General features: G+C 50.6%; 1 long non-coding RNA gene across 1 annotated transcript; it reads right to left on the minus strand.

The window, feature by feature from the left end:
- Positions 1–7,083: 7,083 nt before the first annotated feature.
- Positions 7,084–12,108, minus strand: LOC144947474 (uncharacterized). Its single transcript, XR_013640067.1, has 3 exons — positions 12,092–12,108; positions 10,797–10,814; positions 7,084–7,205 (listed from the first exon to the last, which is right to left on the minus strand). It is a non-coding gene; the product is annotated as an uncharacterized LOC144947474 (long non-coding RNA).
- Between the last annotated feature and the right edge of the window lie 1,333 nt (positions 12,109–13,441).

The following is a 13,441-nucleotide window of genomic DNA, read 5'->3' on the forward strand; positions in this document are numbered from 1 at the left end:
CTAATTCGTTACTAGTACAGCACACTGGTGTGTTGGAGAACCAAGCCACGACATTTACAATCTGAGTACGACGTTTCGCCAGTAATTACAACTAGCTTCATGAGGCGACAGCCAGATTTGTGGAGAAGTCCACCTGTTACGTTCCTTATATAGAGGCGGGCTCCCACAAAGGGGGTCGGGAGACTGTCAACCCAGGGACAGGGTTGCCCCGGGCCATGGCACTCTGGTTGACCCCATAGGCACGTGATCCAGAGTGTCCACAGAGAGGCCCCCAAGTAGGGGGACTAGGGGGTGATCACGTGTCTGGGGAGAGCTCTCGAGAGGGATCGAGAGGGAGCTAGAATGCTCCCGAAGGTGGGCGGGGCCGAGGGCGGAGCCGGTCCCGACCCGGGAGGATGTAAGGTGGGTCCCTGAGAGGGACCGGGGTCGCTTCATTCTATAAGCTGGAAGCTCTACATCTACAAGCTGGAAGCTCTACGTCCTACGTCTGAAGAGGCACCAACACGTGGCCGGGAATCCGAGTGAGGGTCCGATCCATTGCAGCCGTAACGCCTATGTGTAGTGTAGTTAGCTGGGTGGTCACCACCTTAGGCTGTATCTGGTAAAGGGGCAGTTACCCCTTTGTTTATACGTGTTGCGAATAAATGTGTTGCCTCTGAAGAGTAACATCTGCGACTCAGTTGGACTCACTACACACAGACAAAAACACACAAGTAGATATGTAGTGGGTTAAATAACTAGAGGAGAGTTCTCTGAGGCAACACGGGATTTATTTAACAATAAATCCTTAACACAGAGGGGTAACGGCCCCTCACACCCGATATGCTAAGGTAGCCCCTCCAGACTAATACGCCTCTCACTGGCTAATCTAACTACCTTCTTAAGCGAAGCTTGGGTCTTCACTGGTATAAGCTGGAGCCAACCCTAGCCAGGGGTATGGCTCTGTCCTGTGGGCTCTTCTCTTCAATCTTCATTGGTATAAGCTTGAGCTGACCCTAGCCAGGGGTACGGCTCTGTCCAATTGGGCTCTTCTCTCCAGGAGGCTCTCTGATCTTTGGGTGAGCGACGACAGCTGGGACCGTTCAGAGGTCCGGATTTTATACAGGGCTGTAGCTTGCCCCGCCCTGGCCACACCTTCCTTTCTGAACCTTCTAGCAGGACCTGGGAGTGATGTCATCCCCCAGCCCCCTCCTGGCTTCTGGGGTCTGTACCGCTGGTCATGCCGTTCCATAGGGGTTACCGTTGGGCCCTGTGGGCCATAGTCCCTTCACACTGGGGCACAGCCCCTCTTCTTCCCCCTATTGGCATGTGGCCGGTACTACCAGCTAACTGCATGGAGATGGCGCATCTCCGCCCAATAATACATTTACAGATAGACAAACACACAGACACGATGATACATAACCACCATCATCAACACCACCATCAACATAATCACTATTACCGCCATCACCATCATCACCACCAACATCACCACCACCACCATCACCAACAACATCACCACCATCACTACAACCGTCATCATCACCACCACCATCATTAACACCATCATCATCACTATCATCATCGCCATCATCATTAACACCATCACCTTTACCACCATCATCATCATCACCCCCACCATTACCACCACCACCATGTTCACTGCACACACACACCATATGCACAATTTAAGGCTGAATCGACCGAAGTGATAATCCCAGCACAGGATTCAGATATTCGATGTGTCGCGCAGTGTGGTGAGCTAACTACTGCGCCACCGCTCCACGCTTTATAGACACACGAAGACAAAGATCCCCCGTGAGCAGCACCTATGAAGGCTACCGACACTGTGGCACACAAAAGGAGTGAGCGGCCGGATCGCCGAGTATTTCATGGCGCTAACCGCTACACAGATCGACAGATACACAAAGACACACAGAGAGACAGATACACAGAAAGACACACATAGACAGATACACAGACAGAGACACACAGAGAGACATACACAGACACACACGAGACAGACAGATACACAGACAGATACACAGACAGAGACACAGAGAGACATACAGAGAGAGAGACACCCAGAGATAAAGATACACAGACAGAGACACAGAGAGACAGATACACAGACAGAGACACACACAGACAGATACACAGAAAGACACACACAGAACCAGATACATAGACAGAGACATACAGAGAGACATATACACAGACAGAGACACAGAGAGACAGACAGAGACACACACAGAGACAGATTCACAGACAGAGACACACAGAGAGACAGATACACAGACAGAGATACACACATGTATACTCACATAGACGAGGTGTCCCTATGAATCTTTTTATGATTCTCTCTGAGTCTCTCTCTCTCTCTCGCTGTGTCTTTCTCTGAGTGTCCCTCTCACTCGTATCTTTCTTTGTCTCTTTCTACCTGCATTTCTGTTATGCATAATTCGCATTCTTGCCATCGCTTCCTCCTCTTTCACTTCCTTGAAGCGTTGTATCCCTCGCGGGTATGTTTACACGCCGCACCCAGGTACTGATGAGGCGACCTAAGGGGAAGAAGCCCTCCTTAGGTCGGTTTCACATCATCTTTGCTGCTGATGTTGGGCCTGAGTGAGAATCGAACTCGGGTGATTCAGGTCCGGGGTTAGTTGCGCGGGCGGTAGCGCGAATCACTGCACCACGGCTACCGACTCACAACCTCTCTCACTCACCCACCCACTCACTCAGCCACCGACTCACCCACTCACTTACCAACTCACGCACCGACTCACCCAACCACTCACTCTTTCACTCGCCCAATCACTAACTCACCCACTCTCTCACCTACCTACCCACCCACTCTCTCAAACTCACCAACACACTCACCCAACCACTCTGCTACTCATTCATCGATTCCCTCACCCATCCACTCACTCAAACACCCAACCACTCACCCACCCAACAACTCAATAACTTACCCACCCACTTACTCAGTCACTCTCCCACTGACTCACTCACACACTCACATAAATTCTCACTCACCCATTCAGTAATCCGTTCACCCACTTTCACCCTCATCCATCCACTCACTCACCTACTAACCCTGCTCCTCACTCACCGATGCAGTCACTTACACATTTCCTCGACCACTCACACCCTTACTCGTCCAATCACACCCTAACTCACTCACCCACTTGTGATGCCGCCGCCACGAAGCCGTTCGGCAGGCGCCCCATCCCCGACCTCGCCACCACCAAGCAACGGAGCCAACCCCTCGTCCCCCTCACCTCACCTCACATGAACACACCCGCACGCATGTCCCCCCCCCCATAGAGCTGGAAGGGAAGGTCACCTGATCGACCGGTTTTTATCCGAGAACCCTTATCGGGATTAACTCTCACGGTTTCCGGCGATCAGGGAATTGGACGGCCTCCCCCGACGCTACGTTGCACCGCGGCGCTGCGACCTGCCTTAAGATGGTATGGCGGCGGCGAGGGGCATTCGGCCACCGCGGTTGAAGCGCATCCCCCACACACACCACCCACGTGTCGACGGGGCAAGCAGGGGAGGGACGGGACAGCATGAGTAGCGGGACCGCAGGGGCTCTTGCGCATAGTCACGGATGGTTGGGATAATTACGCTTGAGCGCGCAGGCACCATTGTTAGGGAGGGAAAGGGATTAATTAGAATTTACGCCGCGCAACGCCGCACACTGATTAGCATATCACAGGCGCCCGGAACCGCGGTGCGCGTGCCAGAGGGGCGCGAGCCCATTGTTCAGAGCCGACACCCTTTGAGGTAGGGAGGATAAATAGTGGGCGCAAAGGGGAAATCGGGGTCTCTCACTCCAGCGCGAGGCGACGATACGCAGCTCCAGCCCAGCGACCCGGACGTCCGTGTGACGCACCGAGGTACGCTGCGAGCAGGGGATCAACGGACCGCCGTGAGCACCTAACAGTGAGTAAGGAGGTGAATTATAATTATAGCAGATAAATCGGGAATAGGCATAAAGGTATCAGCGTGGGCCAGCCTCGTCGACTCACTGACTTAGCATCCATTCGCGAGTAGCAGATAATAAATCATTAATAGCGAAGCGTGGACTCGCGTGATCTTGTTGAGCAGTGTGTCGCGTGGGGAGCTGCGTGTGTGTGCGTGCGGCCACCCCGTGCGCGATACAGGTGCGCGATCATAACGTGAGTTGAGTTGGAGGGCGCGGAGTGGCGTGTGTGGGTGCGCGTGTGTACACAGTAGTTCGCCACGTGAGTGAGCGCTGCGTAGAGCAGCGCACGAGTGGGTGTCGCGTGTGTGCAGGTGTGTGCGCTCGTAGTGTGGGGGAAGGGGTCGGTGCGCCCGCAGGTCCCCGCTCCGTCTGTCGCCGCCGGGACTCGCGCAGTGTGAGGGCAGGGTCGTTCGGCCTCCGACCCCTGACCCCCGTTTAATAGCGCGTGAGCCGTGGAGAGACAACGCAGCGTTTGCAGGTGAACGAGAGCGGGCGGCGAGCTATGCCTCTCACACGAGCTCGCGGAGGGACGGACCAGGGAGGGGTGCCGTCGGGCGATGAGCCCAGCGACGGCAGCAGCTACTCGCAGAGCAGCGAGGGGTCGGCGCACGGCGGGGCCCCTGCCATACGCACGGAGCATGGAGGGACTTCGGGGGCCAGCGACCCCGACACACTCACACAATCATTCACCCACTCACTAAATCACCTATGCATTCACTCACCCACTCTCCCACTCTCCCACTCACCCACTCACCCAACTCACACCCTCATCCATTTTCACCTCCTATTAGCACGGTTGGTTACGTATGGTGCGAAACGTCAATTCACATACATACATATGTCATGACAGTAAAGTCAACCTGCAGTGCGAGTGGGCTAGTGGCCACGAGAATGATCAAGAATAGGGGCGTGGCCAGATGATGTAATGAGACAATGGAGTCAACCTGCAGGGCGAGTGGACTAGGGTCAACGAGAAGAATCGGGAATAGGGGCATCGCCACGCACCGTATAGAAGGCGGGATGCGCGGGAGATTCGGGACTGCTGCAGTGGGTTATTCGCTGGTCCGAGGGAGAGCACGTTGCTCCTTAAATAAAGAATCGTTTCTGGACAAGTGCGTCGAAGTCGACTCTACACATACATCCACTGACTCAATCACCTATCCTCCCATTCACTCTTCCACTCACCCAACCAGTAACTCAGTCACCCAGTCACTCACACTCACTCACCCTCCTGCATATCTCACTCACTCTCAATAATCTGCTCACCCAACCACTAACACAGTCACCCACTCACTCTCCTGCTCACCCCCTTACCCACTCTCGTGTAATGGACGAAGACTCCCTCTCCCGCATTCCACGTATGGGAAGGATATTAGTCCTTCTCAAAAGAAAAGGTCACGTCCCTAGGGGCACCCCCAGTGGCAGCTGACCCTGTGTGTCTTAGTCTTGCATGTATGTGCTGAACTTCTTTCGCACCGTACTTAGCCAACCATGCTTATTGGAGGCACGGGGAAAGGACAACACTCTTTTATCGGAAGAGGAAGTGTGATGATTGCCGCTGTGTGGTCTTAGCCTAGGGGCATCCCTATTGGCAGCTACTCCTGTGTGTGTTAGTCTTGCATATATATGTGTGTCTGTTGAACTTCGTTTGCACCGCATGTAGCCTAAACGTACTAATTGGAGTTGCGGGAGAAGGACAACCAGTCTTCTGTTGGGTACGGTGAGTGCAATGATTGCCGCTATGTGTTCATAGCCTAGCGGCACCCCCAGTGACAGCTGTCCCTCTAGGCGTTAGTCTGCTGCCAGTAGGGGAGTGTGATCATTGCCGCTGTGTTTATTAGTCTTCTGTCTGGAGGGAAGGGAGGGGGGTGGTTGTGGACAATGATTGCCGCTGTCTACTCCTAGCCTAGAGGCACTTGCAGTGGCAGCTACTGCTGTGCGTGTTACGCTTCTGGAAATGGGGGTGGGGGGAGGAAATGGGACAATGATCGCCACTGTGTTTGTTTTTCCCACGGTCGTGGATGTGTCGACAATTTTGAGACAACAGGAATATTTGTTTCTTTAATTCGGTACGTAATCCACACAAAACCGTGCAACAAACATCAAAACCCAGGGATCACAGCCATAGCTCACGCCTCTCCCTCCCTTGCCGCTGAGAGTTATCAGGCTTTACCGCTACTCTGCTGCTCAGAGCGACGTCCGACCGTTCCATTCCACGTGCTTGAAGCTTCTTCGGCATACTGGAGGAATGCACGCAGGGAGTGACTGCTTCCTCTGGAATCTGAGGCACGGCAGCCCCAGCAGGGTCAACCCCACCTTGCCAGCCACTGACCACTGACTCATAGGGAGTGGCTACTTCCTCTGGTATCTGATGCACCACAGCCCCAGAAGGGTCAACCCCCTCCGATGTTTGAGTCTCCGCGGGTGCTATGTTGAAACTCATTGGAGAGAGGTCATGGGACAAAGCAGTCCTTAAGAAATGAGTTTTCAATCTAGCATGGTGGTGTAGTGTATAGTAGTGTGTATGTATGTTTAACTTCTTTCGCACCGTACGTATCCAGCCGTGCTAATCGGATGTGCGCGACTAATGACCCAGGCATGCTGCGGTGCACTCGTCACAGTGAGCATAAGTTGAGACAGCAGTATTGCACCCGCCCAGCCTTGACAGATTGTTGGGGAAATGCTGTTAGCGAGCACCTATGAAGGCCGGAACGGCACACGAGGAGGTGGGTAGTCTGCCCAGTGGCGATGATTATGCACCGCGCCAACTACACACACGCATATTCTACATGACGTCATCACTCCAGACTCTACTCTAGCTCTCTCTACCCCCTATCTTCTATATTCTCCTGTTCTCCCAACTCTACCCCCCACCTTCTCTTTCCCAACTCTCTCACTCATATACCCCTATTCTCTCCCATCTCTCTTATTTAATCTCCGCTCTCTTTCTGAACTCTCCCCCTCCCTCGATTTCCCATCTCCTCTCCCCTCATATCATCTCTCTCTTCTTTCATCTCTCTCCTCTTCCCCAACTCCCCCCGACCCCCACTCCCCCCGACCCCCACTCCCTCTCTCCCATCTCCTCCCTCCCCTCTCCCATTTCTCTCCTCCTCTCTCACGCAGATTCCACGGTCGCCGTCTTCTCCTCTGCGACAACAGGGTCTGGGCACAGGTACGCAGACTGGGCCTCAGCACAGACTTGGATGTTCGTATAGCGTGGATCGTCCACCTGGAGATAGAGGGAAGAGTTTTCTATAAAACTGTTGGGTTTTTTGTACTTTACTAGGTAGTAAGGATGACTGAGCTATGTAGCTCCTTTTTCAGATGTGACCTGGCCATCACAAATGATAGCTCAACGAAGTGGCTTATCATCATCGTCATCGTGTGGAAATTTTTAGCAGCCAAATACTCTGATTGCATAGAGACAAATAGAGACCCATAGAAAAACATAGAGACCCATACTCATCCAGACCCATACTAAAACTAAACTATTTGTATTTTACCAGGTAAGGCCCACTGAGCGATGTAACTCTTTTTTCAGAAGCAACCTGGCCATCACAAATTATAGCTTAACGAAGTGGCTTCTCATCGTGTGGAAATGTGTCGCAGCCAAATACTCTTAAACAGGGGTCCTCAAACTTTTTAAACAGGGGGCCAGTTCACTGTCCCTCAGACCGTTGGAGGGCCGGACTATAGTTAAAAAAAACTATGAACAAATTCCTATGCACACTGCATGCATATATCTTATTTTGAAGTGAAGAAACAAAACGGGAACAAATACAATATTTAAAATGAAGAACAAGTAAAGTTAAATCAACAAACTTGCCAGTATTGCAATGGGAACTATGAGCCTGCTTTTGGCTAATGAGATGGTCAATGTCCGGTTCCATATTTGTCACTGCTAGTCGTAACAAGTGATGCAAGTGTGCATCCGTTAGTCTAGATCTGGTTGGAGATTTCAAATGTTTCATTCTGGAAAAAGTTTGTTCACAGACATAAGCGCTGCCAAAGATGGTTGCCATTTTGAGTGCATGGTTCCTGAGATGAGAATATGTCTCAGAGGGGAGAAATGCATAGAAATTATGAAGGCTGCTTGACTTGAATGCGTCTTTCAGAGTCACAATTCTGCAGTTCAGCCAGTTCCATTTGGTAAATTGTATCCACATTTTCAATGTCAATAGAAAATGGGTTACGGAAAAGCTGTATGTCCTGTTCATTGAGATGAAGCTCTTTAAATCTAAATTGGAACTCCTTTTGCATTTTTTCCAGTGAATCCACACATGTTTTGTTTGGGAATGCAACCAATGGGTTTTCTGCTAACAGATTTTGAGTTGTGGGGAGATGGCAGAAGTTTTCCTCCTTCACTTGTTTGATGAGGAGGCCTAATTTTACTTCAAATGCTTTGATATGTGATTGCATATCACAGATGAGCTTCCCCTTTCCTTGAAGTTGCACATTGAAACTGTTGAGTAGCTCTGTTACATCTGTCAGAAAGGCAAGGTGCCATTTCCATTCTGCATCATTGAGCTCTGGTACTTCTTTGTTTTTTGAAAACAGAAAAGCTGTCATCTGTGGAAGTAAGTCATAGAAACGTTTCAAAACTCTCCCTCGACTCAGCCAACGGACTTCTGTGTGGTACATAACATCTTCATAGTCAACATTTAGCTCAGACAGAAATTCCTGAAATTGTCTGTGGTTTAGTGCATGAGCTCTAATGAAGTTAACAGAGTCCCACTTCAGTGATTTACTACACAGCGCTTGTTGGTGGATGAGGCAGTGTATGGCTATTGGATGAGAATGGTTATGTTTGTCCATCTCTTGGTTAATGCGAGCAATTACTCCTTTCTTAGACCCCACCATGCTAGGAGCACCATCAGTTGTCACACTGGCTAGTTTAGCCCAGTTCAGCTCCAAACCATTCACAGTTTGGCAAACCTTTTCATAGATATCCTCTCCTGTAGTTGTTCCTTTGATGCTTTGCAGTGCAGCAAGCTCTTCTGTGACTTTGAAATAGTCATTCGTCCCACGAATAAAAATTAGAAGTTGTGCAGAATCACGAACATCATTGCTTTCGTCGAGTGCTAAGGAAAAATAGAAAAGTTTTTTTGTGGAGTTTTGCAAATGCTGATGGAAATTGTCTCCCATTTCTTCAATCCTCCGTGTAATTGTAGGTCCTGAAAGACTCACTGTACTAAATAAATCGGCCTTCTCTGGACACATCTCTTTGGCAACAGAAAGAAGGCATTCTTTAACAAATTCTCCCTCAACGAATGGTCTGCCAGTGCACATTATTAGCTTGGCAACTTGAAAACTTGCTCGCAGTGATGAAATATTTAGCTGCTTCTGCTTCACAAAAGTATTTTGCTGAGTTGTTAATGTATTTTTCTGTTTTAATATTTTATCTTTTCTTACTTCTCCGACCAAACAATCATTTATCTTTATGTTGAGTTTCATAGTTATTCTGGCATATTAGACACACAGCTCTTTCCTTGTACAGCATGAAAAGTAATCATAAGTCCACTGTTTTTTGAATATCCTACACTCCGAGTAAATTTTTCTCTTTCTTGACATCATTGTTTCCTAGGGAGTCAAAATTGCTATTAGTAAAATACCAATATATATACAGCGCTACAAACACAATATACCAGCAATAACGTTGGCCACACAGAGACATACAGACTGCACTGCCCATCAATGCAGTCTGATTGGGGGAACTCCGCTTTTACCCCAGGCTCACACTAGTGCGGGTGCCATTAAAAAGTTAATTACACCTGCAGTTTTGTTCACAGATCGCAGCCCAATGAGTGCTCACCAGCGCAGCCCAATTAGTGCTCACCAGCGCAGCCCAATTAGAGCTCACAAGCGCAGCCCAATTAGTGACCATGGGCCGGATAAATGCCCTCGGTGGGCCGCATGTGGCCCGCGGGCCGTAGTTTGAGGACCCCTGCTCTTAAACGTTTGATGTTGATTCTAAATGTGGAGGGGAAAAACAGAGGACCCAGAGAAAAATCCACGTGACCAGCACTGAGAGAAACGCCCAATATACAACAGCAGCAGGCATCAGGGTCGGTATAGAACCCACGGCCTCCTGCATACCAGGTGAGGGAGTTAACATCTCCTAGCCACCGTGGTGAGAAGAATGGCAGCACGTGGAGAGAAGTCGCCATGATGATGCGATGAGACGGGACGCTCGCAGAGAGATGGCCAAACGTCGACACCAGAGTTTAGACCTCGGTGAAACTGCCGAGTTCAGAGCCTGCCTGGACTGGAGCCTCGGTCTGGGCGTCAGCCTACACCTGGGCCTAAGTATGGACGAGGGTCTTAGCCTGGACCTCAGCATGGACCTTGGCTTGCACCTGGGCCTTAACCTGGACCAGGTCCTGAGCCTGGACTTGGGCATTAGCATGGACCAGGGCCTCAGCCTGGACTGGGGCTTCGATCTGGGCCTTGCCTGCATGTGGACCTGAACCTGGGCCTTGGCCTGCACCTGAGCCTGGGCCTTGGCCTAGGCCTAGGCCTGGGCCTGCTCCTGGACCTGAACCTTGGCATTGATGTCGCTTAGATGGAAATGAGGGTGTTCGGGGTGGGGGAGGACAGTCGGGTAAGAGAACCGAGAGATGGAGAAACGCGACGGTGAGAGATGAAGAAGCCATGCATCAACTGGAGAAACACACAGTTTGGGTGGAGACACGGAGACAGAGAAGCACGGAGAATGGTGGACATAGAAAGGCGTGGAGACACGTGGGGAGGAGGAGACAGAGAAGGAGGAGACACGGGGAGGGGAGACACTTAGGAGACACGAGGAACTGCAATCTCTCACCTCCAGGTAGACGTTTTCCTGGGGAGATAAGGAAAGTGCAGCGAGAGTTACGCATCACTCACAGTAACAACAGAAGCTGTCACTCTGGTGCATGTGCCAGGCTAGGTGCATCTTAAGACTCACTGATACACCCAGCCACTCAATTGACCCACTCAATTACGCAACCACCCACTTATTCGATCACCCACTAATTTAACCATTCACTCACAAACTCACCTACTCTTCCACCCACGCATTCACTCATCCACTCACCAACTTACCCATTCATTCGCTCAACCACTCACCCACCCACGCACTTAGCCACTCACCTAAACACTCACCCATGCACTTCACAAAACCACTCCTCCACTCACTCACCCATTCACTTGCTCAACAATTGACCCACCCACACTCACACACCCACTCAATCATAATGGTGGTTGTAATGGTGATGATAGTGGTGGTGATAATTGTGGTGGTGGTGATGATGGTTGCTTACGCCCCTACTGAAAATCTGTGGAGGGATGCAGACAAGGCTGATGGGTCAAATGCCTTCTATGACTTCCTGTCCCCTGGCTAAAGCGGCCGTTTTGGATAGTCATCCTGTGTGGTGACTTGAATGTCTGAGTGGGTCTTGATGCAGACACCTGGTCTGGAGTGATTGAAAGGCATGGGCCAGATTAGCTCATTAACAGTAGGAGGCTGCTAGATTTTTGTGCAGCCTATGGGCTTGTAATCACCAACACGTTGTTTCGTCAAAGGCGCATCCACACACCAACATGGATGCACGCCTAGTCTAAGCAAGAACATCTGCTGGACTACATAGTGACGGAACAGTAAATGCGGATCAATGTCTTTTAAGCCAGGATCTACCAAAAGCACCACAACAGATTGAGGCAGTCGCCCTCCAACAATGATGGGAGTGCCGGGAGGAAAAAATGCAACAAGTTGATACAGGTGTGCATCTGCCATTGATCTTAGTCAGTCAACCCAAGGCACCTGGGTCTGCCAGTAACCAGTCAGCGAGCCTTCAACACTTCACATAGCGTCAGGTGTACCTGGCCTGGCACAGGCGCTGTGGTGACATCACTGCTACTTAATGGCGAATAGCAGCAGTTTTGTTGGCGATAATGATAATGGTGGTGACGATGATGATGGTGGTGATAATACTGGTGATAGTGGTGATTTTGGTAAGGGGTTACATGAGTGGGTGAGTGAAAGAGTGGTAGTGGGTGAGTGAGTGAATGAGTGGGTGATTGGATGAGTAAATGAGTGTGGCATTGTCACTGGTTTTGAAAATGATGGTACTGATTTACCTTCATCGCCTCCCGCTGAAACTTTATACCAGGCAGTTCATCAGGCATCTGCAATGAACACAGAGATCATGTTCAATGGCCGTGTGGGTGGGTTGAAGAGTGTATGAGTGAATGAGAGAGTGAGCACGTTTGGCAAAAACAACCCCATACCTCCTTGGTGGTGCCGGATGCTAACGTTGTGGTGGATGTGAGCAATGCCATAAAAGGGAGGCCAATTCCAAAATCGGCTATTCCCCTCATGGCACTTGTAACCACCTCAGCGGCCAAATGGGGTGTGAGGGGCTGGTCACCCCCTCCACCTTCAATCGAATTACCACAAAACCACGGGAAAAACATCTAGCTCAGCTTGTGCTGGAGGCCCCGGGGGGCAGGCGTTGATGATGTCTCCTGGCCAAACCCCATTTGGCAGGGACAAAAACATAAAAAAGCCACTGTGGGTGGCCATGTAGAATGTTTGAATGCTCACTGCGAAGGAGAGGCTGCCACTCCTCTGTCAGGAGCTGAACTGATACTGCCTAGATCTCTGGGGTATTCAAGAGGTACGGTGGACTGATTCTGGCTCCTGCCAGCATGAGGGATGGACAGACCTCTACTCGGGACAGGAGACTGTCAAACAAAAGAGAGTGCTCTTCTTCTGAACAAAATAATGAAGGGTGTGTGGGAGCATGGCAGTGAGGTGTGGGAACCTGTATGCCCCAAGCTACTGTGGGCTCACCTTCCCATCAACTAGAGGTGAGGAGTGGTGGTTACTTATACCCCCACCGAAGATGAACATCAGTGGAGGGCTGCAGGCAAGTCCGATGAGTCACATGTCTTCTATGACCTCCTGTCACAGGTGCTAGCTAAACTGGCCCCTTAAGATAGAGTTATCCTGTTCGGTGACTTTAATGCCCAAGTGGGTCATGATGCTGGCACCTGGTCTGGAGTGATAGGAAAGCATGGGCCAGATCAGCTCAATATCAAAAATAGGAGGCTGCTAGACTTTTGTACAGGCCATGGGCGTGTAATTACCAACATGCTGTTCTGGCATTGGCGCATCCACACAACATAATGGATTGCACGCCGGGTTCAAGTAAGAACATCTGCTGGACTAAAGAGCGACAGAAAAGCGGATGCGGGCCCATGTCTTTGACACCAAAATATACTGTGGAGCTGATATGCTCAAATACCATCGGCTTGTCATACGTAAGATGTGCTTGCAATTATTCCACTCCAGTGATGGGTATACATCTTGACCCCATTTAAAGCCACAGTGACCTGGTCTCAGCTAGCTGATTAAAGTTGCAAGCGAGAATCAGCTGGGGTTGGCATCGTCCCCCCTCCTGATGTCGAGGGGAAATGGGTGAGGTT

This window comes from Lampetra fluviatilis, chromosome 45 (assembly GCF_964198595.1).
Source record: "Lampetra fluviatilis chromosome 45, kcLamFluv1.1, whole genome shotgun sequence".
NCBI lineage: Eukaryota > Metazoa > Chordata > Hyperoartia > Petromyzontiformes > Petromyzontidae > Lampetra > Lampetra fluviatilis.